The following is a 27,412-nucleotide window of genomic DNA, read 5'->3' as shown; positions in this document are numbered from 1 at the left end:
ATCGATGTTTCTCTCCCTCTCTTTCTCCTTCCCTTCTCCTCTCTCTAAAAATCAAATGTTTCTAAAAACATAGCTAACAATCGTCTTTAAAAGTTTCTTTTTTGAATAGGTAAAATATTCACATAAAACAAAATTCAACAGTATAAAAGGTTTTATAATAAAAAGTCTAGGTTTCTAGCAACCCAATTCCCATTATATGGTCTTCCAGAGGTATACTGGAAATGCTAAGCACATGTAAAACGGACACATGCATGAATATATGTATACACACATTTCACACAGTGGCAGTATATTATGTTTACTGTTCTGCACCTTGTATTTTTTACTGAACAATATTAATAATAAGTAGTCTTTTTATAAGCCTAGCATTCTACAGTTCATTCTATAGCATGATGCAGTGGTACAGAGACCTTTATAATCATATTGGCCTGGTTCAAATATTAACTGTGCTTGCTACCTCAGAGCTCTGACCTCACTTTCCTGTTCTGAGGTCCTCATCTATAAAATGGAAGTTAACATTAAACACGTAAAACTTCTAGGGATATATTAGACATTCGATAAATAGTAGGTACCTTTCTTTTCCTTCCCTAAATTAGAAAGTTAGAGAGGTTAAAACTTTTAAACAGCAATCAACAGAAGTTATTTTCTTCTTAGTTATTAAATAAGATCTGTGAAAATTAAGCATAATTCTAGAAAATAACCATAAAGCATCCTTTTAAAATTATGCCAGCATTTAGATATAGTTTACGTGTGTTCATATATATGTGTGTGCGCTTTTTATGCATAGTTATAATACATGTATTTCTAGGTGGAGAGAGTTAAAAGCTAGCTAGCTGCCCAGGTCACCAAGGAGATTTTTTCATCCTAGAAAAATGAGCAGGGGTACAGCCAGTACATCCCTTGAGAAGCTGACTCAGGCATTTCAATACATGCTTTAGCTTTGTACTTTCAAGAGAGGATTAGATCACAAGAACTTTGGCAGAAATTCCTAGTTTCCAGTCACTTGCTTTTTAAACGATTTAAGGTAGTATATCTACCAACTTTTGGGCTGCTAACTGGGGAAAATTAAAGACATTCTGAATGACAATTCTTGACTATTATAGTGGTTAGAAAAGGACCCTTTCTGATCTACTCAGAATTCCATTCAATCCCACAGTAGCATCACTAGACTGATTATTGAACACATTTAAATAAAAGACATACATACACAGCCTACTGCATACACAGCCTACTGCATGGCTTACAGCGAGCAATGAGTTTCACTTGAGTTGATGACAATGATGCCCATACCCCCCTCTAACTGGCCATCCACAATGACCGAAGAATTGTAAAGAGACATCTATTTCTAATTCACCTGAGATTTGGGGAAGATGTAAAGTTAATGATGTTGTTTTAGTTCTAAACTTAGACCATCCAAGTTGCCACAGTGCTTTAACCTGGATACTTGGATAAATAAGCAAAACCTCTATACCCGACATGGCAGTCAGGTCAACTTAGAACCCTCAATATATTTCGGAATTATTTCTTTCTCCCTGATAAAGATCATCCTCAAAATGTTTAATTAAACACTGATGTTTGCAGTGTTTTAGGTGCTGAAATTAATTTTCTTTCTTCTGTGTACTGATCACTCATATTGAAAATGAAGGAGGCCCTGGCCAGGTAGCTCAGTTGGTTAGATCATCATCTTGATACACCAAGGTTGTGGTGGGTTTGATCCACAGTCAGGGCACATACAAGAATCAACCAATGAATGTATGAATAAGTGGAACAACAAACTGATATTTCTCTCCCTCTCTCTCCCTTCTTCTCTCTTTTAAAATAAATAAAAATTAAAAAGAAAAAGAAAAAGAAAAAGAAGGGGGCTTTCCCTTACCCTAAAAGCATCATTGTAGCTCCTTCTTTTTAGAGTAATAAAAACATACACATGTACTATACACCCACCTGGAAAGATATCTGGAAGGGTTTTCATCAAAATAACAATAATGTGCCCTGGCTGGTGTGGTTTAGTGGATTGAACACCAGGCTGTGAACTGAAGGAATACTGGGTTCGATTCCTGGTCAGGGCACATGCCTGGGTTGTACGCTGAGTCCCCATATGGGGGCGTGTGAAAGGCAACCAATCTCTCACAAAACAATGTTTCTCTCCCTCTCCATCTCCCTCCCTTCCCCTCTCTCTAAAAATAAATAAAATCTTAAAAAACAAACAAAATATCAATAATGATTATATATATGGGCTTTTTTTCTTCATATAGTTCTGTATATTTGAAAATTTTATAAGTATATATCATTTATACCAAAAAAAACCCAACCCTATTTAATAAATGAAGGAAACTTATTCTAAAACCTTGCTCAAACTTGAAACATGAAGCCACCTTAAAGTGAAATCTTGCTGAGCCTTCAAAAACCAAAATGCACTGGATGGGATTCAAGAGCCAACTGATTCTTACTGAAGTCCATGCTCTAACGAATAGGGTTATAGCAGGTCCATGTATTTTAACAAGGTACACTGCTATCCTGGTTTGGAGCATGAGGCAGCAAATGATTTTTAAATTGAATTTCACTTAAAAGTTTATCCAAAAGATACTTCACAGTCAGACATAGGCTATGGCTGTTAACACAAATATTCCAGTAAATCAATTACCTTCCCTTATAAACATCAACCTCTTACATAATCATTATTTTCCTCTTTATCTCTAAAAATTCTCTTTTTCTTAATCCCATCTGGTGACATTACTACGAGTTTAAGAGAAACTAAATGGGTCAAACAATGTGGTGAGAGTGGTGCCATTATATCCCCTGCTTTTGCAAGCAAGTTTGTTTCTGGGTTATCCTCAGGGAGGAAGAGCTGGCTTTTCATTTTGCTCACAAATGAGTTATGTTGACATCACTGTTAAAGTATTCTCCCAAGGGGCTTTTCCTTAACCTCATCCCAAGCTCCTCCTCCAAATGAGGAATCTGATAGACGGTCACCAAAAACATTAGGGAGGAATTACTTACTCTCAGTAAAAAGACCTTTACATTCTCAACTATGAAGTGTCTGTCAACTCAAGTCTCCTGCCACCTGGGCTTTGAGTAGGCTGCAGTCTAGGTTCTGGCGACGTAAACCCTGAATGTGTTCAGAGTAACCCAGGTTTCACTATACCATTCCATTTTAAAGTAACATTGCATAGTCACCAATTTGTTGAGCTCCTGGTATGTGCCAGGAATTATTTTAGAAAGTAAGAATAATACTTAGAACAAAACACGCAAAAAAGATGAGTGTAATAAGTAAATTATATTCCAAAGACACAAAAACTTATGTTCACATAAAAGCCAGTACATGAATGTTGTAGCAGTTCTATTCATAAGTACCCTGGAAGTTGGAAACAACCCAAATTTCCTTCAGTGGGTGAATGGATAGACTGCAGTATAGCGACAGTACAGAATACTAGCTAATAAAAAGGAACGCATTACTGATACACTCAACGACTGGGATAAATGTCAAAGTTGTTATGCTGAATAAAAGAAGCCAGTGTCAAAATGTTACATACTGCATGATCCCATTATTGAAAAGACACACTATGATGAACAGGTTGCCAGGGGTGAATATGTGATTATTATCATTTTTTGGAGCATGGAAATGTCCTATATCCTGACTGTGGCGACGGACATAAAAATTTATACATGTGTTAAAATTCACAGGACTGTATACCATAAGGGGGGACCAGCGGAAATTTTACTGTATGGTAATTAAAAATAAAACAGTACAAAGTAAATTATACAGCATGTTAGAAGACATTAAGTGTTGCAGAAAAGGAAAAACACTAAGGGAAGATGGATCAGGAGTGTGGGGTGGGGGGTAAATTTGCCATCCTAAATAAGGTGGTTAGGGTAAGCCTTATTAAGACCACATTTGAATGAAAACTTAAGTGGGGGGGGGGGGTTAGTTATGCAGATATCTGGGAGAAGCATTCCTGACAGAGGGAACCATATTAAAAGCAGTAAGGGAAGCCAGTATGACTAGTGCAGGGTAATACTGGGAAAGAACAGAAATTGGGGTCCCAGAGGTAAAGGGTGGAGGCAGATGGTGTAGATCATCTTAAGGACTTTGGCTTTTATTCTGAAAGAGAAAGCCATTGAGAGGTTTTAAGCAGAGTGATGTGCTCTAACTTGTATTTCAATCATTTTCACTACTATGCTGAAAATAAAGTGAAAGAGATTAAAGTAGAAGCAGGAAGACCAACAGGGATGTATTAGAGGTGAGAGATTACAGTAGTTAAACCAGGATGATAGGAGAGCGGGTGGTGAGAAGTGGCCAGATTCCGGACTAAAAGAAGCCCTACTCGGATATCTTGAGCTTGGATAAGGGGAGTGAGAAAAAGAGAGGAATCAAGGATGATTTTAAGATTTTTTTGTCCTCAGCAACTGGAAGGATAAGAGTTGCCATCAACAGGCTTATGAGGAAAGATCAGTAAGTTGAGACATATTAGACAATCACATCTAGCAGGCAGCCAGATATGTGAGTCAGCAGTTCAGGAGATGGGTCTGGGCTGGATCTGTAAGTTGGGGAATTGTTGGTATGTGGTTGATATTTAAAGTCACGAGACTGGATAAGATCACTGTATCCGTTAAGGTCCCAGCAGGAAATGAATGGCACAGAGTTAATACAGGGACAATTTATAAAGGTGTAGGCAAGAGTTCAGGGAAACCACAAGGGAAAATAAGAGTGTGATACCGTTTCCACACCAAGGCCTGAGGGGACTGGGAGAGGAAGTGGTTACCAGACCTGTAAGGACAGAGCCCTGTAGAGGGCTGACTTGAGAGTAGCAGTGACTTCCAGTTACTTAAGCCAGACTGAAGCTACCCTGCAGATTGGGAGGTGAGGGGATAAATGTTCCAACCTCTTTCCCTCCGGCATCCTAGGAAGCTTGTTGACTAGTCCATGCAGGTCACCTCCTGGAGAGAAAGCAAGTCGAGAAGAGAAGTGGACCTAGAGGGGCAAATGGAAGACTTTCTAGCACAATCATCAAGGGAGTGAGTACAGGTAAAAAAGAGGATATTATACTATTAAAGGGCTAGGAGAAGAGAAGGAACAGCAAAAGAGACTGGAGATCCATGAGAGACAAGTATTCCATAGAAATACTGGCCTAAAATATTACCAAGTTTATCCAAACTAAAAAAGCCTTGCTTACTTCTGGTCAAGATGGAGGCATAGGCAGACACACTTTGCCTCCTTGCACAACCATAAGGATCACAACTAACCTCAAAATAAAAAATACCCAGAACTGCCAGGAAATTGAACTGTATGGAAGTCCAACAACCAAGGAATTAAAGAAGCCATATTCATCCAGACGGGTAGGAGGGGCAGAGCCAGGGAGCCAGGTTGGAGAGGACAGTATGGTGGCAGTGAGGCAGTGGCAGCTGGTGGGATAGGCGGTCCCACATTTGCGTGTGGTGGATAAAAATAGAGAGGGATACCTGGGAAGCAGGTGATCACAGCCCCAGGCCAGACCCCACAGCCCAGGGTTCCAGCACCAAGAAATTAACTGCCAGTCTCTCAGGAGAGTCCATTTAAAGGGCCTGCATGATCCTAGAACATATGCAGAACCACCTACTCTGGGAACTACCACCAGGGCAACAGCGAGAGGGACGCCACTTGCATATGAGAAATGGGTGAAGTGACTGGAAACAAGGCGAGTGCTGAGCAAGCCTCCAGCAGCCAGGCAGCAGCATTGTCCCCTCTCCAACCCCTCCTGCACATACAGAGCCACGAAGCAGGGAAGTGGGTTGCCCCACCCTGGTGATCACCTAAGTCTCCACCCCATAAAATGTAACAGGTGCGTCAAGACGGAGTCAAAGCAGCTCTACCTAATACACAGAAACAAATACAGGGAGGCTGCCAAATTGAGGAAACAAAGAAATATGGCTCAAATGAAAGAACAGAATAAAACCCCAGAAAAAGAACTAAATGAAACAGAGACAGTCAACCTATCAGATGCAGAGTTCAAAACACTAGTGATAAAGATGCTCACAGAATTCATTAAGTATGGCAAACGCATAAGGGAAGAAATGAAGGCCACACTAACTGAAATAAAGAAATATCCACAGGGAACCAACAGTGAAGGGAAGGAAGCCGGGGTTCAAATCAATGATTTGGAACATAAGCAAGAAACAGGCAGAACAGAAAGAAGAAACAAGAACTGAGAAAAATGAGGAGAGGACTAGGAGCCTCTGGGACAATTTTAAACGTACCAACATCCAAATCATAGGGGTGCCAGAAGGAGAAGAGGAAGAGCAAGAAATTAAAAACTTCTGTGAAAAATAATGAAAGAAAACTTCCCTAATTTGGCAAAGGAAATGGACATATAAATCCAGGAAACACAAAGCGTCCCAAACAAGTTGGACTCCAAGAAGACCAAACCAGGACACATCATAATTAAAATGCCAAAGGTTAAAGATAAAGAGAGAATCTTAAAAGCACCAAGAGAAAAGAAGAGAGTTACCTACAAAGGAGTTCCCAGAAGACTATCAGCTGATTTCTCAAAAGAAACTTTGCAGGCGATAAGTGACTGGCAAGAAGTATTCAAAGTGATAAAAAGCAAAGACCAACAACCAAGATTCCTCTAATGCAACACAGCTATCATTTAAAATGGAAGGGCAGATAAAATGCTTCCCAGACAAGGTAAAGCTAAAGGAGTTCATCATCACTAGGCCCTTATCATACTAAATGTTAAAGAGACTTATTTAAGAAAAAGAAGATCAAAACTATGAACATTTAAATGACAACAAACTCACAACTATCAATAACAGAACCTAAAAAAATGAAAACGAAAACAAACTAAGAAAACAACCAGAATAGGAACAGAATCACAGGTATGGGGATCATTTGGAGGGGTTATCAGCTGGGAAGGAGGAAGGAGAATATGGGAAAAGGTGCAGGGATTAAGGAGCATAATTGGTAGGTACAAAGTAGACAGGAATATGTTAAGAGTAGTATAGGAAATAGAGAAGCCAAAGAATTTATATGCAGGACCCATGGACATCAACTAAATGGGGGATTGCTGGAGGAAACAGGGGTACCAGTGGAGGGGGGCAAAGGGAAAAAATTGAGATAACTGTAATGGCATAATCAATAAAATATACTTTAAAAAAAAAGAAAAGAAAATGCAGGCTACTGGTCAAGACAGGCCACTCAAAGGACTGACAGAGGCAGCCTGTTGTAGGGATTGTCTGAAGTACTCCTCTTCCCTTTGACAAGACCTGAAGGCTTGTCATCTAAGAGGCTGGAGGTTACCGTGTCTCGGGTGATGAGGAATTCAGATCTCCCAGACAGCTTGGTCTTTCAAGATTCTGGACTTTGCCAGTCCTCTAGAAACATACGACTGTGTTTCTGCTCGGAATCTGGAGTCAAACAGATGTGGATTTGAATCCTAGCTCTACATGCAAGGCTGGGAACAGGCTGTACTCTCACCCCTTTGCACAGCATCCCTAACCGGGGAGGTCAGGGAGGAGGGGGAGGATGTACCACGCTAACAAATGAAACACTCAGGTTAAAAAAAAATTTTTTTTTAAGCCTTGCTTTGATCTTACTAACCCTGACTTGGTTCCTTCCTCTCTTTACCACTTCTTGAAAAAAAAAATGTTTATGCTTACTGTTTCTATTTTCTCCTGTTGCTCCTTAACGATTCTGAACAAAACTGAATTCTAAAGAGTCATTAATGTTTTCTCACCCAATCCAAAGGCTCTTTCTCAATCCTTATTCTTGATCATTCAAACATCTGACAATGCACTCTATCAACTATTTTTTACTTCTCCTTTGTGCCATTATATTCTAAGGCCTTGTTTCTCTTCCAGTCCCTACAATGTAGTTGTTCCCCAAGGCTCTGATTTTAGCACTTTCTTCTCATTGTTATCTTCTAGTCCCTAGCAACTTTCAATGCTGGATGTCTAGAACCAACTTCTCTGGTTGGCCCCAATTCCTTCCACCTGGACGCTGTCCTCATCCTTCAAATTCAACATATCCAAAGGTAAACTAATTTCATTATCTTTAATTTCCTCCTGTGTGCATTGTTTTAGTTATTAGCATTAGCATCTTTCTAGCCACAGAGCCCAATAATCTGTATTTTATTAAAAGTGATTGATTCTCATACCCAATCGAGCTTTGGGAGCCACTTCCAGAATCCTTTGCAGACTCCTCCCTCTCCTTAGTCCCCACATCCAGGCAAGTGCCCAACCATCCCATCCCACCTCGGAATTTTTTGTCTAATCCTACTCCGCTCAATTGCCGCTGCCAACATGCTTCTGGATCACACAAGTCATTTCAATGGCCTTTGTTGTTGCAATTGTGGTAAAACAGACATAACATAAAATTTACCATTTTAACCAAAATTTTTAAAAGATTTTATTTATTTATTTATTTTCAGAGAGAGGGGAAGAGAGGGAGAGAAACATTGATGTGTGACAGAAACATCAATCGGTTGCCTCTCACACTCCTCCAACTGGGGACCTGGCCGGCAACCCAGGCATGTGCCCTGACTGTGAATCAAACTGGTGACCCTTTGGTTTGCAGGATGATGCTCAATCCACTAAGCCACACCAGTCAGCGCTTAACTAATCTTTATGTGTACAGTTCAGTGGCATAACAACTTTTTCATTTTCCCAAACTGAAATTCTGTACCCATTAAACAGTAACGCCCCACTCTTTTCCTGCAGACCCTGACAACCACCAGTTTTCTTTCCACTGGCCTCATCCTTTACTCTCAGATAATTAAACTGAAAAATACTGAAAAGAGAATAAAGATAAATATTAAAATTTCTAATTCCACCAATTTCCTTCCAGAAGTTTTAGTCCTTTCGTTAGTAACATACATCTTTCCATGTTACACAAACTCTTCATAAGCATTATTTTAAAATATCTAGCAGCATTCTATTATGTGTTTACCATAATTTATTTAGGCATCCCATAATTATTGGGCACTTGCATTAAATAATATAATAACAAACATATTTTTTAAGGAGATAAACTACTGCGTCAATGGAATGTTCAAGGTTCATGATAAATATTGCAAATTCTTAAAAGGATTGTTCCATTTTATGTTCCCACCAGCAGTGTATGAGGCTGTCCATGTCAGTACACTTGCCAACATCAAGAAATCTTATTAAAACAGTATTTGCTATTTTAATGGGTGAAAAATAATATGTATATATGCCTACCCAATCTTGATCCCCTGCCTCAACAAATGCAGGATATTACTATTTTCTTTTCTTTAAAAGCAGAAAATCCTTGTCTCTTTATACTTTTCTTCCCTTTTGTCTGAAGACATGGGAAGAGTGATTTGTGAGGTTTTAACAGTGAGGAGTTACAAGACAATCACCACAGAGCTAACAAAAATTTGAGTTACAGTTCCTTGGATTTGTTGTATCAGCATTTCCAAAGCCATACTTGATTTCCCATTACTGCCTTATCATTTAACTCTGCGAAATCAGTTCCTTTCTTCTGGCTAGCTATCTGGAGGGAAAAACAATCCCCCACAAAGAAACCAAAGAAGGCCTCAGAAGCAAGCAGTACATGTGTTTATAAGATGTGATTTCAATGTTTTTGGGTTTTAAAAAAAAAGCTGTGGTTTATGTTGGTCCTGGGATTTTCAATTCCCTTCATTACCCACCGTTCCTTCTCCATTTCAATCCAAGGCCTGACCAAGTCAATAAAAGTAGGAGTTACATATCCTTTTTGAAGTTCTCAAATTACTATTAGTATGAAAAGGAGACCTCAAGTTTCCTTTTAAACCTCTGATGCATAGTGGAACAGGTCCAAATACATTAAAAATTAGGTAGCTCTGAAATTTGTCCCCAGCAATCAAAATTTTGATATTTTAAAATTATGGATTTTTATAATAAATTTATGTAAACTGCAAAAAAGATGTTTTAGGCTTCAATCAAATTCTAACATAGCTATCTATTACTTTTATACAAAAGTATTAGCTTTCACCTTTTTATATATACAAACACAGAACAAGCTAGATTGAAACAATTTGGGTCTTGGGACTATTTAATATGTAATTTCTCCTTGGTAGTCTTCTTTATTATATGGTAAAACTAGTTGTGGGCCATTTACAAAATAAACATTTAAAAAATGAATTTAAAAAGTGTTTTCCTTTGGAATGTTTCTTCAAATTGCAAAAGAATATGCAAGATTTTCAACTTTTTTTAAAAATAAAATAAAAGGTTTAAAAAGAAGTTTTAAACATCTTAGGTTTGCATTTTTAAGTGCTTTTGTAAGGAAGACAGCTACCAGCAAATTTCCCTGTGGAAACTGCTGTACCTTAAGAGGTATGTTTATAAGCCCTTATGTAATTAATCCCCAAACCCCAAACTGGGAGTCGCTGAATCTGAAAAATTACTTTGGATTACATATTTTTCTTTCTTTTTGGTGTTGAGATTTATATTTATTTTCTATGCCATATCTCTGTTTTTATAAGTTAATTCCAATCCTAGTACTTCTCCCTCTTCAATAAATACATATTGCTTTATGTGAAACAATGTTCCTTTCTGTCTACTTCAAAACGTACAAAGCAGAGAGGACTGTTGACAATAGTAGAAAAGTCTCAACCACTTATAGGATTAGAAAAAAGTAGAAAGACAAGACTTTAATTTCATTTTCACTAAAGCAGAGACAATCAGAAAGGCAATTTGCACAAGAAGAAACAGGCTCGTTAGGAATAATTTATATTACTTCTTTGTCTCTGCTGAAATATTAAAGCAGAGATTAGTTTTAGGAAAAGAAAAAGAAGGAAAAAGAACCCTACCAGCCCTGGCTGATACCAGCCTGTGGTTGCAGGTTCGATTCCCAGTCAGGGCACATGACTGGGTTGCCAGTCAGATCCCCAGTTGGAGGTGGGCAAGACGCAGCCAATCGATGTATCGCACACATAGCTGTTTCTCTCCCTCTCTGACTCACTTTCTATAAACAAATAAAATAATTTTTTTATGCTAAAAAATAAGAACCCTACTAGATTTTTAAAAGCATCATAAAATTACACGTAACGATAAAACTAAGGGTATCAGTGTTGTCAAGTGATAAAAGCAAGTCTCAGTTATATTTTTAAAATTATATATATATTAGTATGTTCATAAAGTGCTCCAGAAAATATGCCAATTGATAATAATGAATATATCTGCATTGTAATTACAGGGACTTCTATCATATTTTTCAAGTTTACTTTCTATAATGTTTGAATTTTTTAGTAATAAGCATGTGTCCTATAATATTAAAGTTAATTTTAAAACATATGCCATCAATTAATAAAGAAAAGTGCATTAGAAAAGTAATTTCAGAAATAGAATAACAATACAACAATGGGGGAAAGTTATTATTCAATAAGTATGAAATTATCTTAGATCTATACCTCATTCCCTACAATACAGTTGCATTAACCTACCATTGATGACCTTTAGATAATTTTTGCAAAATCATTAAATTATAAATGCAGAGCAACAAACTTTAGTCAAATGAATCTCAGTTAAGTCTTGATATTACCATTTACCTTTTGGGAGTTTTGAAGCACATAATTTACCTCTCTGAGCATCAGTCTCTTCATTTTTAAAACAAAACACAGTCCTGGCTGGTGTGGCTCAGAGGATTGAGTGCTGGCCTCCGAACCAAAGGGTAGGTGGTTTGATTCCCAGTCTGGGCACATGCTTGGGTTGCAGGCCAGGTCCCCAGTTGGGGGTGCGAGAGGCAACCACACATTAATGTTTCTCTTCCTCTCTCTCCCTCCCTTCCCTTCTCTCTAAAAATAAATAAATGAAATCTTAAAAAAACAAAACAAAAAAAACCCCCACCACCCTCAAAGGGGTTTTATGAGGTTTAAATGAGATGATATTGGAAAAGTGCTTGGGCATTGTAGGTACTTATTATTAGTGTGCATGTGTGCTGTGTACAATTAATACAATATACTTTGGAAGAATTATAGTATAGTAGACTGAGTCTAAGATTTGAAGTTGAACAGATCAGATTTGAATTTAACTTCTGTCAATTATAAAACTTGTGATATAGACAAATAATTTTACTTCTCAATCTCAATTTCTAATCCATAAAACTCTAATAGTAACCCTAATACTAATTTTAATGAATAACTGAGAAGAATGAGTAAGAGTAATAAAGTAAAAGTAAATTGCTAAGGATAGTCTGAAAGATATTAAGCTTTGAACATAAATGACCTACAGCAGTGATTTTCAACCTTTTTCATCTTATGGCACACAAAAACTAATTACTAAAATTCTGCAGCACACCAAAAAACATACTTTTTTCCAATGTGGCAAAAAACATGTGTAATGTTGATTTATTTACATGGGATGGCTATTGCTGTGTTGGCTGCTGTCATTTTTCAATCTGACAACTTAAGGGAAAAGAGGTCAGTGCCCCTGACTAAATAGTCAGGTGTTGCATGTTTTAAAAATTCTTACGGCACACAATTGTGCCTACCACAGCATAGCAGTTGAAAAATTGCTGATCTACAGAATAGGATTTTTATGCAACATGGAAGAATATCTGGAGATGGTAGTTAAGATATCTCCAGAAAGATAGCAAGGTAATTGTTCTTTGTCTTCCCTGTTACAAAAAGACCAATTTTGACAGCATTTAGCCTTCCTCATTTATCTTCTTGTAATACTCCACATATTACTATTATGGCACTTGGCATATGTCACCATTTCTATTTTGCCCATCTTTTCCATATGACCGAGGTACACTGAAGAAATTAAAACTCAACACCATAAATGTCAATGATAATTACAACACATCACTTCTATAGTGTTTCTCCACCAAGGTTCTTTCATGGTTTTCTTTCAGTCACTCTTTTGAACCATGTAAGGCCCTGCATACATGCTCTTGCACATTCATGAGGCAAAATTCATGTGTTTTTCAAGTACATACACAACCTTTCTGTGACTTCGGCTTGATATTATACCTGCTTCTAAACTTTTAGAGCAAGCTGTACCCGACTCCACAAGATATCACTGTAACAATATGCATCCTTAGTTGTAGGACAAGTGAATTTTGGCAGTACATTGGTAGTGTTCACAGCAGAGATCACCAATACACAGAAGCGACAATGTAAATATTGTTTAGATGAATTATGAAAAATTCTGTCATAAAGATATTTTTGTAGTCTTAATTTCCCTGTACTAATGAAATGATAAGAAATACTTATGGCATGGATAATAAAATTCAAGTTAAAAATGTTAATAGCTCTAGATTAAGGATTTTTGCAAATATTTCGGATACAGGGTCTGTGTTCAACACCATCACATGCCTATTGACTATATTGGACATGGTCACTCTAACCATATATTGAGGATTATCACATAAATTCAATATGTATGATCTTTGTCCTCTTCTGCTAAAGATGCTATCAGAACAATATGCTATTAAAACAAAATTCTTCTTAATAAACTGTTATCAACTTAAAGTATGAGCAGCTTGCCTTTAAGTGACATAAAAATTTAATCTTATGAGGAGTCAGTAATGGATTAGAACATTTTTCTATAAATAAATAAAATCCTTGCCTCACAAACCTAATGTATAAGCTTTTATCTATTCCTAGTATAAGTGATAGAAAACAATTTTTTTTACTCTCAAAAATCATAATATTTCCCCTTTTCAACAACAAAGAACTCTATCCTGTGTGCAAAACATGTGGGATATTTTAAATGTTTGAACATACAGCCCTGGCCGGGTAGTTCAGCTGGTTGGAGCGTCGTCCTGATATGCCAAGGTGAAAGTTTTGATCCCCCGTCGGGGCACGCACAGTAGACGACCAATGAGTGCATGGATAAGTGGAACAACAACTCATGTTTTTCTCTCACTTCCTCTCTAATAAACAAAATTAAAATTAAATAAAAATAAAATAAAATTGATATATGGACTTTGTTCTCAAGTTGTTTAGTTAAGAAGTAAAAAGAAGACACACATCCTGCAAAAAAAAAAGACCAATTCATAAAATAAAGTAGACAATATGAAAGGCAAAATGTGATAAATGTTGCAAGAGAAGTATAAAGAAAATGTGACATATAATTGGATATAACAGCAGTAAACAAAATGAAATAACTGAAAAAAAAACTGAAAAGTAATGTTTTATCACTAGAAAAAACAAAACAAAAGAAAACAGCAAACGCCACACTCAAAACTCCAGCAGTTTAAGCACAAGGAAATCCTTAGCTGTATTTTTGTTGCTAAGTGGGTATGTCCTGGACTAGCTAGATACACCGGATGGTTTGTTTTGGATCAGCACCCCGAGTGATTAACGGCAGACGGAAACGCAATATTAACCAAGCACAATAGCTGGGCTCTGGGGGTCAGCAAGCACTCCATCCTGAACACCCAGTCACAAAGTCACCACTGGGGAATGAGAATGCCATCAAGTTTCCATATCTTTAAACACTTTGTCATTTTTCTTTTTGTACAAAAGAACTGCTCTTAGTAAGCTGCCAAGCTTTTGTTGTCATTAGGGATTTTCTGACCAAATTGGCAGAATTCACTGGGTTCAGGAAGAGGAGAAAAGACAAAGACGGGTTCGAATTCTTTCCCTCCTCATTCTTATATAACATATGACTAAGGAGTTCACTAGTACTGGACAAGAATTGTCAAGAGTTCATAGAAATCAACTACTGAATATTACGCTATGGTGAAATACATTGCCTAACTTAAATCAACTACCTGTATTCACTGATAATTTGTTTTATCAATATTTTAAATTAAAAGGTAATGAAAACAAAAGCTGGAACAATTTGAGTATCAAAATAAATAATAGTGGTATGGGATTATAACTATAAAATAAATATCTATGAATTCATACTAACATAAATAAATACTTAAATAAATGGATGAGAAGGGACAGCTGTCATAGAAGAATCCCAGTTAATAAATGTTAGAGGATTAAGAGACAGCCCTGGACGGTGCTCAGTTGGTTAGAATGTCATCCTGATACTCCAAAGTTATGGGTTCAATTCCTGGTGAGGGCACATACGAGAAATACAAGAAAAGAATCAACCAATAAATGTATAAATAGTGGAACAACAAATCAATGTCTCTCTCTCTCTCCTTCCCACCCTCCCTCCTCTCTCTCTAAAATCAATAATATAAAAAAGAACACTACAGTAATAATTGTAGGCAAGACCCACTAATGAATGCTACAATTAGTGAAAAGTTTAAAGAGTAACAGGATATTTGCAAGTCTCAATAAAATACAAGACAAATTCAAATTGGTAAACATTCTACAAAATGATACAAATGAATCAAAATTGATTACCACAATAAGGTTATTAGTTAACACATATATCACCTCATATAATTACAGTTTTTGTCTGTGGCGAGAATATTTAAGATCTACTCTCTCAGAGACTTCCATGTATACTCTATAGTATTGTTAACTATGGTCACCATGCCAAATATTAGATCCCAGAACTTATTCATCTTATAACTGGAAGTTTGTATTCGTTGACCAGTATCTTCCAATTTCCCCTACCCACTTTTACTTCATTCTTTATGAGCCAGAGTAAATTTGCAGTGTTAGAATAATGATAAAACCAAAGAATATTGTCATTCTAAAGGTATCTACATTTAATTCCAAAAATGTATGACAAATATTCTGGTCAAATAATATTAAGGTACAGTAACATTATAAAGCAGCTTTGGATATGTGAACATTTGTCCTTGAGATTGACAGACAATTTGTGTTAATAATAGCTTCCTATAATCAGTGAGTGCTTCTCTTGTGATTATATTTATCGTCATGCATGCTAAATCCTTTTCTCTCTCCTTGAGGGAGATTATTCTAGGATCGGAGAAAGATTCACCAGTGTAGTAAGTACACATGAATTATAGAGCTACACTCAAGACAGCCTAAGTAAATGACAATGTTTAGAGAAGATTAATAAGATAGCTATTAATTTCAAGTGTATTATGTTCTATCCTCTACACATACAAACACATCCAGAGTGTCCTATGAGAAAATACTAATCTAAAAATAGGTAACAAGAAGAATTTTAGAGCTGAAGGAGACCTTAATAATAATTCAGTCCAAGCTGTTCATTTTTTAAAATGTTAAGCTAAGCCCTGGCCGGGTGGGTCAGTTGGTTAGAGTTGTCCCGTACACCTAAAGGTTGCAGGTTCAATTCACTGCTGGAGTATGTGCATGAGGCAACCAATCAATGCTTCTCCCTTACATTAATGTTTCATTCTCATTCTCTATCTCCCCGCTCCCCAATTCCTCCCTCCCTCTCTTTCTCTCTAAAACTAATAAACATAACCTCGGGTGAGGAATGAATGGATGAATAAATAAACAAACAAATAAATAAAATAAAAATGTCAAACTGAAACCCTAGGAAAAACGAGGCTCAAAGAAACCAAAAGAAACTATTTCTAAGTCACAGTCTGTGGCAAAGTCATGGCTAAAAACTCATTCCATCTTTTCCTGAATATGTTCTCTACTTTCAATTTGGTTTTTTAGTTAGTGTAAAATCATAAAAGTCTATTTGTATATATTACTCAGTAACCAGTACAAATGAATCCATACTCAAGTTTGCTCATTAGGTCTTTGTAGCTAAAAAATGAATTAGTCAGTTCTTGTCTAATATTAACATGATAACCTTACCATGTATGAGAGCAAGTTAGCATTTCTATTCATGTTTTGAGAACGGGGAAAAAGAAAAAAGAAAAAAGGGCAAAACATGATTGCTAATGATCTCACAGGGTACATTTTATTACCATTATTTTACCAGAGTCCTTGGTAATTCACTTTTTCTACATCAGACACAAAACTATTTGAAGAATATCAGGGATCAATATCTAACTCTCTAGTATGCCCCTCTGAAAGCAAATGATGCTTTCTGAGCCCTTAGAGGCACAGACGAGCCAAGTCACAGCCACTGTTCCTTTCCTGTCATGGGACTGGAAGCAATGGTGTGGGGCAACGGTGGTTGGAAAGAAGCACTGTAGCCCCAGCCAAGACAAAACCAAGTAAAAAGTATGAAATAATAATACTATTTTTCAAAGAAAGTTATTACTTCTTAGAAGAGATTGTGCTTCTATGTGTCCATTGCTTCAGAATTTATACCCATTGACTGGCTTAATTCCATTTCTTTGGATTTCAGCTTGTTTATAATGTAAAATCATAAAACCTATACTTAGGGGGTTACTGTGAAGATTAAATGAATTAAAGTAAGGAAAATAATTTTAGAAATTACAAAAGCTATACAAATTTGAGATATTACTATTATTGCCTAAAGCAGAACTTAATCATTTTTAGTTTCAGAAATTAGCACGGTATGTAGCAAGAAGCCAGTGCTCAATAAGCGTTTGTTAAGTGAATTAGTGTACAAAGTGGTGAAGACCTCCTCCCAAGGCCATTATCACATAACAAATGGATTACATGTGGTGGAAATTCAGAAAAAATGACCACTATCCCTTTCTGAATCTGGCCAATACACATCAGAGAACTCTGTGAGGGTTAAGGAGATAAAGCCCAGAAAGCAGACAAGGCTCTGGGTGAACAGGCCCCCCTCAGCACCGTCATTCTGGAATGCATAAGCCTATTGCATGGAGAGCACAAAGGCCTAAAATAAAGCTGAAAACTTAAGTGGTGATAATATCCTCGTGGCAGTGGGAAAACATTGTTTGAATAATTCTTAAACTTGGATTATTCTGATGAAATATTTGGTGAATGAACAAAATGTTTTGACACTATACACATAAATCTTTAAAAATGCCTCAGTGCTCTAATTTTACAATGTTTTTATTTTCTAGTGGTGGAAATCCTAAAAGTAGAAAACTGTGAAACAAATACTATCCCATCGATAATGCAAAGAGGTTGCCTGCAATGGGTAGAAAAGCATACACATATAAACCACAATGGGCTCTTTAACAGGAAATCTCAGAAAACATGTGTTGGGCTCATGCAAAACTACAGTCCAGTCACTTTTCTCTGTCGTCTTCCTCAATCATCTACATCCTCCTCAAGAGACAAGAATATGGTTCCTTGTTCTCACGTTACCTTTCACTCTGTGAGAACTAATGTATGAAATTCATATATCTAAATATTTGGTAAGATATTGAACATAATTTTTAAGACCCTTAAGTCATGAAATCCTATTCTAATATTAAAAAGAGCACATTTTAATTTATAATTAACTGGTAAGTAATTCCTATTGAAGATAAAAATAGATGTTTTTCAGAGTTCTATTTGTGTTAAAGCCACAATACAGCACACAAAAACCCTAAAATAATAGTATATCTCATTGTATAGTTTTTTTGAATATGGGAAAGAAAAGAAAAAGTACAGAAGCACATAAAAGAAAATAGGTGTAAAGATCTCATAAACAGTTATTTTCCTATTAAATAAGCATTTACTGATCAAACCTGATAGAGGCCAAATACTTGAAAACAAAAGATGAAGAAAACACATCCCATGTCTTCAAGAAGCTCAAAATTATTAATAATAGAGGACACATATATGCAATCACCACCCTCATTACTTACTTAATATTCATTATATGCCAAAAACAGTTGTGTTTTCTTTGTTTTTGTCACCAAAAAGATTTATTCAGGAAAAAGAAATAACTGCAATTCGCTATGTACAAACATGGTGGCCATATGCATGAACTCTTAAGTGCTTTGTTTTACGTATATAATTTTATTTAATTTCACACAACAACCTTATGAGCTAGGTACATTATTACTCCCATTTTACAAATGGAAAATGAGGACTTATAGAAGGTAAAAACTTGCCACTTGCCAGTCTGCCATTAAATAGCAAAGACAGGAAGACCAAGCATGTAACTACTACTGTATTTTACCAATGAACCAATAATTATAACCCAGTATATTAAGCACTGTTATAGAAATATACATAAAAATGTATTACACACGTAAAAAGGTAACATAAAAAAGTGCTCAACTTTGAAGGGAGAAGGATGAAGTTAGTGAGAAAAGGTTTCACATAGACCTGATCACTGAAAGACAAGCAGAAGTGCCCCAGGCAGACAAGGTGGAAATGAATGCATCTGGCTGGGGTTATAGCACAGGGGCAAGGAGGAACATGAAACAATCAGAGAAATATAAGTAGTTCTGAAAGGCGGAGTGCAGGGTTCAAGGAGAAAAGCAATGATCTGCTGTTGAAAGGTCATGGATACTCAGTTAAGGGTTATCAGACACCAGGAAAGATTGATTGTTATGGACTATTTCTCCTTAAAGAGCTACCAAGGTAAGTCTACAAAAGCAAAGAAGTCCCCTAAAAACTATAAAAGATTTTTCCCTAAAAGCAGAGCTTGAGATCACTGTTAAAACACAGATCAAAATTTCGTAAAATAATAAATATATGTATATTTTTAAAGGTAAGTTTTAAGTAAAGAAAGGATCTCACTCTTGCATCAAAAACATCACTACAGTTGTGAGCATGTAAGATGTGTATTACAGGGCTCCTGCCCTCAATAACATACAATCAGGTAAAGGGGTTGTCTCTACGCATGCCAAAGACACATGCACAGGTTATCTCAAATCTAGCCTTAGCCTTAATCTACAAATACAAGTAAAGCAAACAAACAACAATAAAAGCCATATAGGAAATCTTTTTCAATTCAACTTCTTTTACATTTCAAGTTTATATTGAAGAGTAGTTAAAGAATGATTAAATATTATTAGGATCAATGTGGCTCAGTTGGTTGGGCGTCATCCCTCAAAGTGAAAGGTCAGCAGTTCGATTCTCAGTCAGGGCACATATCTAGGTTGTAGGTTCAGCCCCTGGTCAGGCACATAGGAAGCCACTGATCATGTTGAATCTTCTCTTATTAAAAGTAGAGCCTAACTGATTAGTTTTAGGTGACAAGAATAACCTTAACTATGGAAACAACCCTGGCTGATCTGGCTCAGTGCATTGAGTACCACCAGCCTCAGAACTGCCAAGTCACAGGGTCAAATCTAAGTCCAGGCACATGGCTGGGCTGCAGGCCAGGTTCCCAGTTGTGGGGAGCAGGAGGTAACGGATTGATGTATTTCTTGCGCATTGATGTTTTTCTCCCTCTCTTCCCCTCTCTAAGTAAATAAAAATCCTTAAAAAAAAAAAAACACAAACAAACAAAAGCAATGGAAACAAAGGAAGTTTAAGTAAACAAACAAAAAACAATAGTACCCATGTGCCAAAATTAAGAAAAAATATAAGGCAATTGATGGGCAGGGAGAACCCTAGTCAATCACTGTGGTTATAGTGTAGAAATCTATAAATTTGTCAAATAATTAGTTTTACCTCTTTAGGAATAAACTACTTTACCCTATCAACATAGATAGAGGTATAGTTACTATACTATTTGAGGATTCATTTCAAATTCTGAAAGAATAAAAACACAGCAAATTCCTTATTAACAAAAGCTTACAAAAGATATTTTCTTATAGGGAAATTGGAAATTAATTACCTACATCTTGCCCAAACAGTATATTTACTGGAGAGATGAGGAATAATGGACTGTTAAACAAAAAGTTAAAAGGTAGAAGCCAACAGTGGTTTCCCACATTCCCAACACTTTCTAAAAGCATAACTATGTATAGGGCCTGAATGAAAAGGCTTTTGTGGAAATACAAGGGATTCTTTTTCATAGCACATTAGTTGCATTTAAGTAGTTTTAAGAAGCATTATTAGAAACTTCAGTTTTATTTGCAAAGTCGCTTATCCCACCTTTTCCTCTCTCAAATCCATCTAAAGGTTACCAGAACCTTAAAAGTCTGTTTGGGATTACTTGGGGGCCATGCCTGTGAGATCTGGAGGAAAAAGAAAAAAAAAAATCTCGAAAGGCTAGAAGTAGGGAAGAGGAAAGGGAAAAGAAAATTTATCCAATTAAAAGAATAAGCCATCATCTCACATCCCACAAACAAGATACCAGAACACACAATCAAGGATCAGTGGATAAGAGGGGGAAGGAAAGAGGAAAGATAAAACTGGAGGTCTTTATCCCTGCCTAACAAAGAAGTACCTGTGAAATATGAATCCTGGTGACAACCTTAGGATGGAATTGAGGGCAATTATAAAGTATTTAGTATTTCTTCCCTTAACTCTAAGAAAGTAAATTGGGTCATGCATATAAGAATTTCCCTTTTTATAAGGGGTCCACTCTGTACAGTCAATTAAAATTACAACTTTAGGGGGAAAAAAACCATCATCAGCATATATCCAAAATATATAAAGAAAGAGCTTATGCAAGTTAATATTAAAAAACAAAAAACAATCCAATTAAAAAAAAAAATGGGCAGAGGACCTGAATAGACATTTCTCCAAAGATGACATATAGATTATGGCCAACAGACATATGAAAAGATGCTCATCAGGGAAATGGAAATCAAAACCACAATAAAATATCACCTCATATGTGTCAGAATGGCAATTATCAAAAAGTCAACAAATAACAGGTGTTAATATTCCTGCACTGTTGGTGGGATTGTAAATTGGTGAAGCTACTATGGAAAACAGTATGGAGGTTCCTCAAAAAATTAAAAATAGAACTATCATGTGACCCAACAATTATACTCCTGGTATTTATCTATAGAAAACAAAAACACTAATTTGAAAAGACATATTCGGCAGAAGGGACATCCCGGACTCCAAGATGGCGTCAGTCGTACCATTGAAGGAGAAGAGACTCATGGATGTCAAACTAGGAGAGCTGCCAAGCTGGATACTGATGCGGGATTTCACTCCTAAAGGCATTGCTGGAGCATTTCAAAGAGGTTACTACCGGTATTACAACAAGTATATCAATGTGAAGAAAGGGGGTGTTGCTGGGATTTCTATGGTGCTGGAAGCTTATGTGCTTTTTAACTACTGCCGTTCTTACAAGGAACTCAAACATGAGCGGCGGCGCAAGTACCACTGAAGAGGACCCAGTGTGGATTCCGTATCCCTGACCATTATCTTTGCACAGTACCCCTGAATCCTTTCATATTGTAATTAACACCTAATAAAAGATGGCTGGTACTGGGTCGCAAAAAAAAAAAAAAAAAAGAAAAGACATATTCACCCCTATGTTCATTGCAGCATTAGACAACAGTCAAGATATGAAGTAATCTAGGTACCTGTCCATCAACAGAAGAATGGATATAGATGTGGTATATATATAATGAAATATTACTCAGACATATAAAAGAATGGTATCTTGTCATTTGCAACAAAAAATGGATGGACCTAGAGGGTATTATGCTAAGTGCAATAAGTCAGAGAAAGATAAATACCATATAATTTCATGTATATGTGGAATCTGAGAAAAACAAAATAAATGAACAAACAATATAAAACAGAGAATCACAGATACAGAGAATGAACTGATGGTTCTCAGAGGGGAGGGGAATAGGAGATAATAAAAAAAGTAAAAAGAAACAGGAGGAACAAACTTCCAGTTATAAAATAAATAAGTCACAGGATGTAATGTAAAGCTTAGGGAAAACAGTCACTAATATCATAACTTTGTATTGTGACAGATGGTTACTAGACTTATTGTGGTGATCACATTGTAAGGTATATAAATGTCAAATCACTATGTTGTAGACCTGAAACTAATATAATATTTTATGTTAGCTATATTTTCATTAAAAATACATCAAAATACATTAAAAACAAATAGAAGAACTCCCACAGCCCGCCCAATCATCAGCATATAAACACTATGACCGTATATGAATTACACAGTAGTGACATCACTGAATTATTTCCATTTCCACTTCTGTAATTGAACTAATGATTTGAATTAAGGGGAAAAGTCATTTCATGCTAAGAAAAATGTGGTAAATTGGCGAATGGAAGATACTTGCTTAAACCACAGACTAGTCAACTTAGATGGATTACTGAAAGGGCCAATGTTGCAAATTTCCATATGCTGGTAGATCCTCTGAAAATACCATGCTTCATTTTAAGACTGGATGTTAAATATGTTTTAAGTTTCCCAAAGCTTAAATCTGCCATCAGTTCACTTAGGTTGTGAGCAATGTAGTAACCTGAGATCCTTTCTTTCCACAGAGCATAATCAACAAATCATCTGTCCCTGTGAAGAATTTGTGCTTCTGAAAGAATTTTAAATCCATGCTAGGAAAGGCCTGATGTACTAAGTCTATGGCAAAGTCTGACTTCTTAGAAACTACTGTCTCAACATGTTTTTCTTTTGAGGAGCAATAAAACTCCATATATGGAATGATACCTAATGGCATACAACTCAATGAATCTGGTGTCTGGCGGGAGATTTCTGGTGATCTTAGTGACCCTGTAAGCAAATGCAGCTGAGTCACAGTGCTATCTATCCACTTCTGCTTCCTCATACTTGGGGCAAAGGAGAGTTCTCACCCGTCTCTAGCTTATAAGAAAATATTAAGGGAGATTTAACAGCAGACTCGTATTGCAATAAAAAAGGGAAAGAAAGGGTTTAAGAAAACTTTTAAATGGAAAAGGTAAAAACATTATTTTTAGAATTATCTATAGTGCAGGAGCACCTTTCTATTTACTAGATGGGAGGCTGCCTGATTCATGAATTGTTGAATAAAGCCAATTAGATCTTTTAAAAAAAAGAGAAAAATATATATCAATAGTGCATAAAATTCACAAGCTACATTTGGTATGAATAGTAATCGTCATACTACCTTCCATCATAAGCCCTTCAGAGGCAGAAATTTTTGTTTGTTCAAAATAATGCCTCCTAACTGAGGAGAGATGAGGAGTTACTCCTGAAAATTAGGAAGGACAGAACAATGAGAAAGCCAAGAACAGAGGAGACAGGGCCAGAGGCTGTCCCCTCTTAATCAAATAAAAAAGGACTGCAAAGAAGTTTGCCCATATCATAGTTAACTTTGATACGCTGGTAAAGGATCACAGAAAAGCTGAGAACAAAAAGATGGGACTGAACATTATAGATACTCAGATAAAAGCTGACAATATAGAAGCACCTGACCTAAATATCGGGTGTACATGAGGGAGATGAATCAAGGTCCTATCTGTTTGTGTTGCTTCATTAATCCGCTCCTAAACCAGCTAGCACCAGTTTCTCCAAACAGGCAGGATGAGATATTAAAACAATTTTGCATCCAGGTATGAAGGGAAGGGAGATTAGCATTTTTTGAACACCTATTATGTGCTTGGTACATTATAAAAAGTATTTTATGTAAACTTCACAGGTGACTGAAAAAGAAGTTGAGGCTTAAGGAGGGTAAGTTACTTTCCTAACATCATGCACAATGCTAGTATTTCTACAATGCAACACAAATCACTAGCATAGATTCCCTTGAGAACATTCTGCTCAATAGTACTTTTTCTTGCCCTGAAAGATAGGCAACCTGGACTGTGCTGATTACCTTAATTTGCTGACTTACAGATTTCTGGTCAAAATAATAAGCCACTGGCTCCCTAGCTCTTGCCTTGATTAAGGCTCAGACTGTACCTGTAGTGGCCATGATAGCTACAGAGCTTTTTCTACTGATGAGGAGATGCTGCTGTGATAATACCATGGAAAAGGCATGCATGAGCAGCCAGCAAGCTAAAAACATGTAAAAAGCAGAATTCTACAGGAGTCAAGACGAGCAACTCTACCATTCTCGCTAGTGGAAAGGATAAGGAAAGAGTTCACACAGTGGATATTTCAAAAATAATTTAAATCCTAGGATTTTTTGTTATTTTGTAGCAGCAGCTTTATCTAATTATATTTTGCTGAAGCAAATATTAAAATTAATCACCCTTCTCATTGTAAATGCAGCAGACTGTGACAATTCACTCTCCACCCCGAGCCAGAGAAGGCAAGAGGAACCTGAATGACATGAAATACTTTAGGAAAATAAGCAGCAAAATTGACTGATCTTACATAAATAATTAAATGTCGACTGCTCACAGAAAATGGTTTAACAAAACTCAAGATTATTACTCTCCAAGTAAGAAATCTGAAATAACTATTCAAACCCTTTTTTTCTAAAAATCTGAGAATAATTTCTCAGGGTACATTTTTGGATTTTTTTGTTTGATTGGTTGTTTTGGGGGGTATGTTGTTGTTGACAATAAATACAATCTATCCGGATTAACATTTCCTTTCAGCTGTACTCTGGTCTGTATCCTAATCTGGTTAATAACCAATGATATAGTAGCAACTCCCTACCTTGAAAATACACTCCTCTCATAAGTAAATTTAGATTTCTTCAAATGGATAAAATGAATACCTCACTAAGCAGTATAAAAGGATTTTATGTTCTTGCCTCCTTAATCCTTTCAATTTTGCCACTTTTCCCTCTTCTCCGTTCAGCATATCAATATCACAAAAATAAGCCTGCTATTTTATGTACAAATCTGTATTTAAGAGTGTCCCACAAGTTGTAAGACTGCAACTTTTACTCCAGTGCATGTTCTCCAATTTACTAGTGTTAGTGAGCAGTCCTTTTAGTTCTGTGATGTTAATACCATTATAACACTACACTGCACAAGATTTAAATAAAATGTAAAATATGCATCAAAATCCTTTATTTTTTTTAAAGATTTTATTTTATTTTTATTTTAGAGAAAGGTTAGGGGAGGGAGAAAAGGAGGGAGAGAAACATTGATGTGGGAGAGAAACATCGATCAGTTGCCTCTCCAAGAAGCCCTGAGGGGGACAGAATTGCAACCCGGGTCAGGAATCAAATGGCAACCCCTAGCTTTGCAGAATAATGCCCAACCAACTGAGCCACACCGGTCAGGGCAAAGGCATCAAAATCCTTTAAATACAATACTGTAGGTTACAAATGAAAACCCTTTGTGAAATGGCATAGTCAGAACCTTAAGACCATCAAGCATATCAATAAGCCCACACACTGCCAGTAATAAAAAGTTATGGATGACTCACATTATCTTCCAAGATGCCCTCCTGAATTGCAATGCCACTAAAATGGAGAAGTACTATTTGGAGAATAACATACATTTCGATATTTCGCTTGCTGTTAATAATGCTCTCAGACAGTCTCCTTTTATTGGTGATCTTCATCCCACTGTCAAACTGTTGTTTCTCTTTTAATAATCAATAGACCAAGAAATTATATGAACTTTTACGGCCTACAATCCAAGGAGGATCTCTGCTCAGGCTGTTGCTATAATTGGGGAAGACACTGATGCAGTTCTGGAGGGATCACAACACCTGTGACTGCATCAAAACACCTGCCTGGGCTAGGAATGAAAAAAAAATCCTTTAAATAACTATGCGTTCCCCTGGAATACTTCATTATTCCAGGTGGCAGCTTTTAGGCCAAGATGCTGTTTTACTATGGCTTGCCTAAATATTTTACTTTAAAACCAGGCCCTTGGAGGCCTGGAAAGTGTGATGGTGCGTAACTATTGAGAGAGAGAGAGAGAGAGAGACTCGATCTGTCTGTGATTTAGTGAGGCATCACCGAAGAGGAAGCACACAGAAATGAATAGGTGGCAGCAGTGTTTAGTTGTGTTTGGTAAAAGTTACAGGCCTGTCTTCTACCATTACTCCCCAAAGAGAATAATGAGCATTTTTAGGGTTAGAAGACCCTTATCAGTCAGGTGAGCACAAAGTAATAGCCAAGAAAAATAGTGAATATATGAAAATTATTTCAAGATGGATCATAGGTCTAAACTTGAAACACAACCATAAAGCTTCTAGAAGAAAACATAGATTTTCATGACCTTGAAGTAGGCAAAGATTTGCCATACAGGACACACAACACTAATGATGAAAAAAATTTCAGTTCATTTAAATCCACCATTAAGAAAACGAGTAAACAAAAAGACAAGCAAAAAAGAAAAAAAACATTTAAAACAATGAGTAGACAAGCTACAGAGTGGAAAAAACATTCACAAATACACACATCTGACAACAGACTTGTACCCAGAATATACAAAGAATTCTACAAACCAACAATAAAAAGATAAACAACCTGCCCTGGCTGGTGTGGCTCAGTGGATTGAGTGCTGGCCTGCAAACTGAAGGGTCACCGGTTCAATTCCTGGTCAGGGCACATGCCTGGGTCACCGGCCTAGTCCCCAGCTGGGGGCACACGTAAGAGGCAACCACACATTTATGTTTCTCTCCCTTTCTTTCTCACTCCCTTCCCCTCTCTCTAAAAATAAAAATAAATAAAAAAATCTTAAAAAAAAAAAAAAGATAAACAACCTAGTATAAAAAAATAGGTAAAATACTTCAGCAGACACTTTTAAAATAATTGAATGACCAGTAAACACATGGAAAGGTGGCTTACCTTTATTCACCAAAGAAATGGAATGTAAAAACCAGAATGAAATACCATTTCACACCTACCAAAAAGGCTAAAATAAAAAGACTAAAAATATCTTTTGTTGGCAAGTTGGTGGAGCAAATCGACCACTCTTATATTATTGTTGAGAGGATGAAATGGCACACTTACTCTAAGGAA

General features: G+C 36.5%; 1 protein-coding gene and 1 pseudogene across 1 annotated transcript in view; one reads left to right on the top strand and one right to left on the bottom strand.

Annotated features, from left to right (window-relative positions):
- The window catches only part of SNTB2 (syntrophin beta 2), an 80,461-nt gene that overhangs the window by 38,756 nt on the left and 14,293 nt on the right, over window positions 1–27,412 (bottom strand). The gene's annotated exons all lie outside the window — the stretch shown is intronic.
- On the top strand, window positions 21,606–22,010 carry LOC149994131 (ATP synthase F(0) complex subunit f, mitochondrial pseudogene; annotated as a pseudogene).

Source organism: Furipterus horrens, unplaced genomic scaffold (genome assembly GCF_987537825.1).
Source record: "Furipterus horrens unplaced genomic scaffold, mFurHor1.1.pri manual_scaffold_13, whole genome shotgun sequence".
NCBI classification, from domain to species: Eukaryota; Metazoa; Chordata; class Mammalia; order Chiroptera; family Furipteridae; genus Furipterus; species Furipterus horrens.
This window is presented reverse-complemented; position numbering and strand designations above follow the sequence as displayed.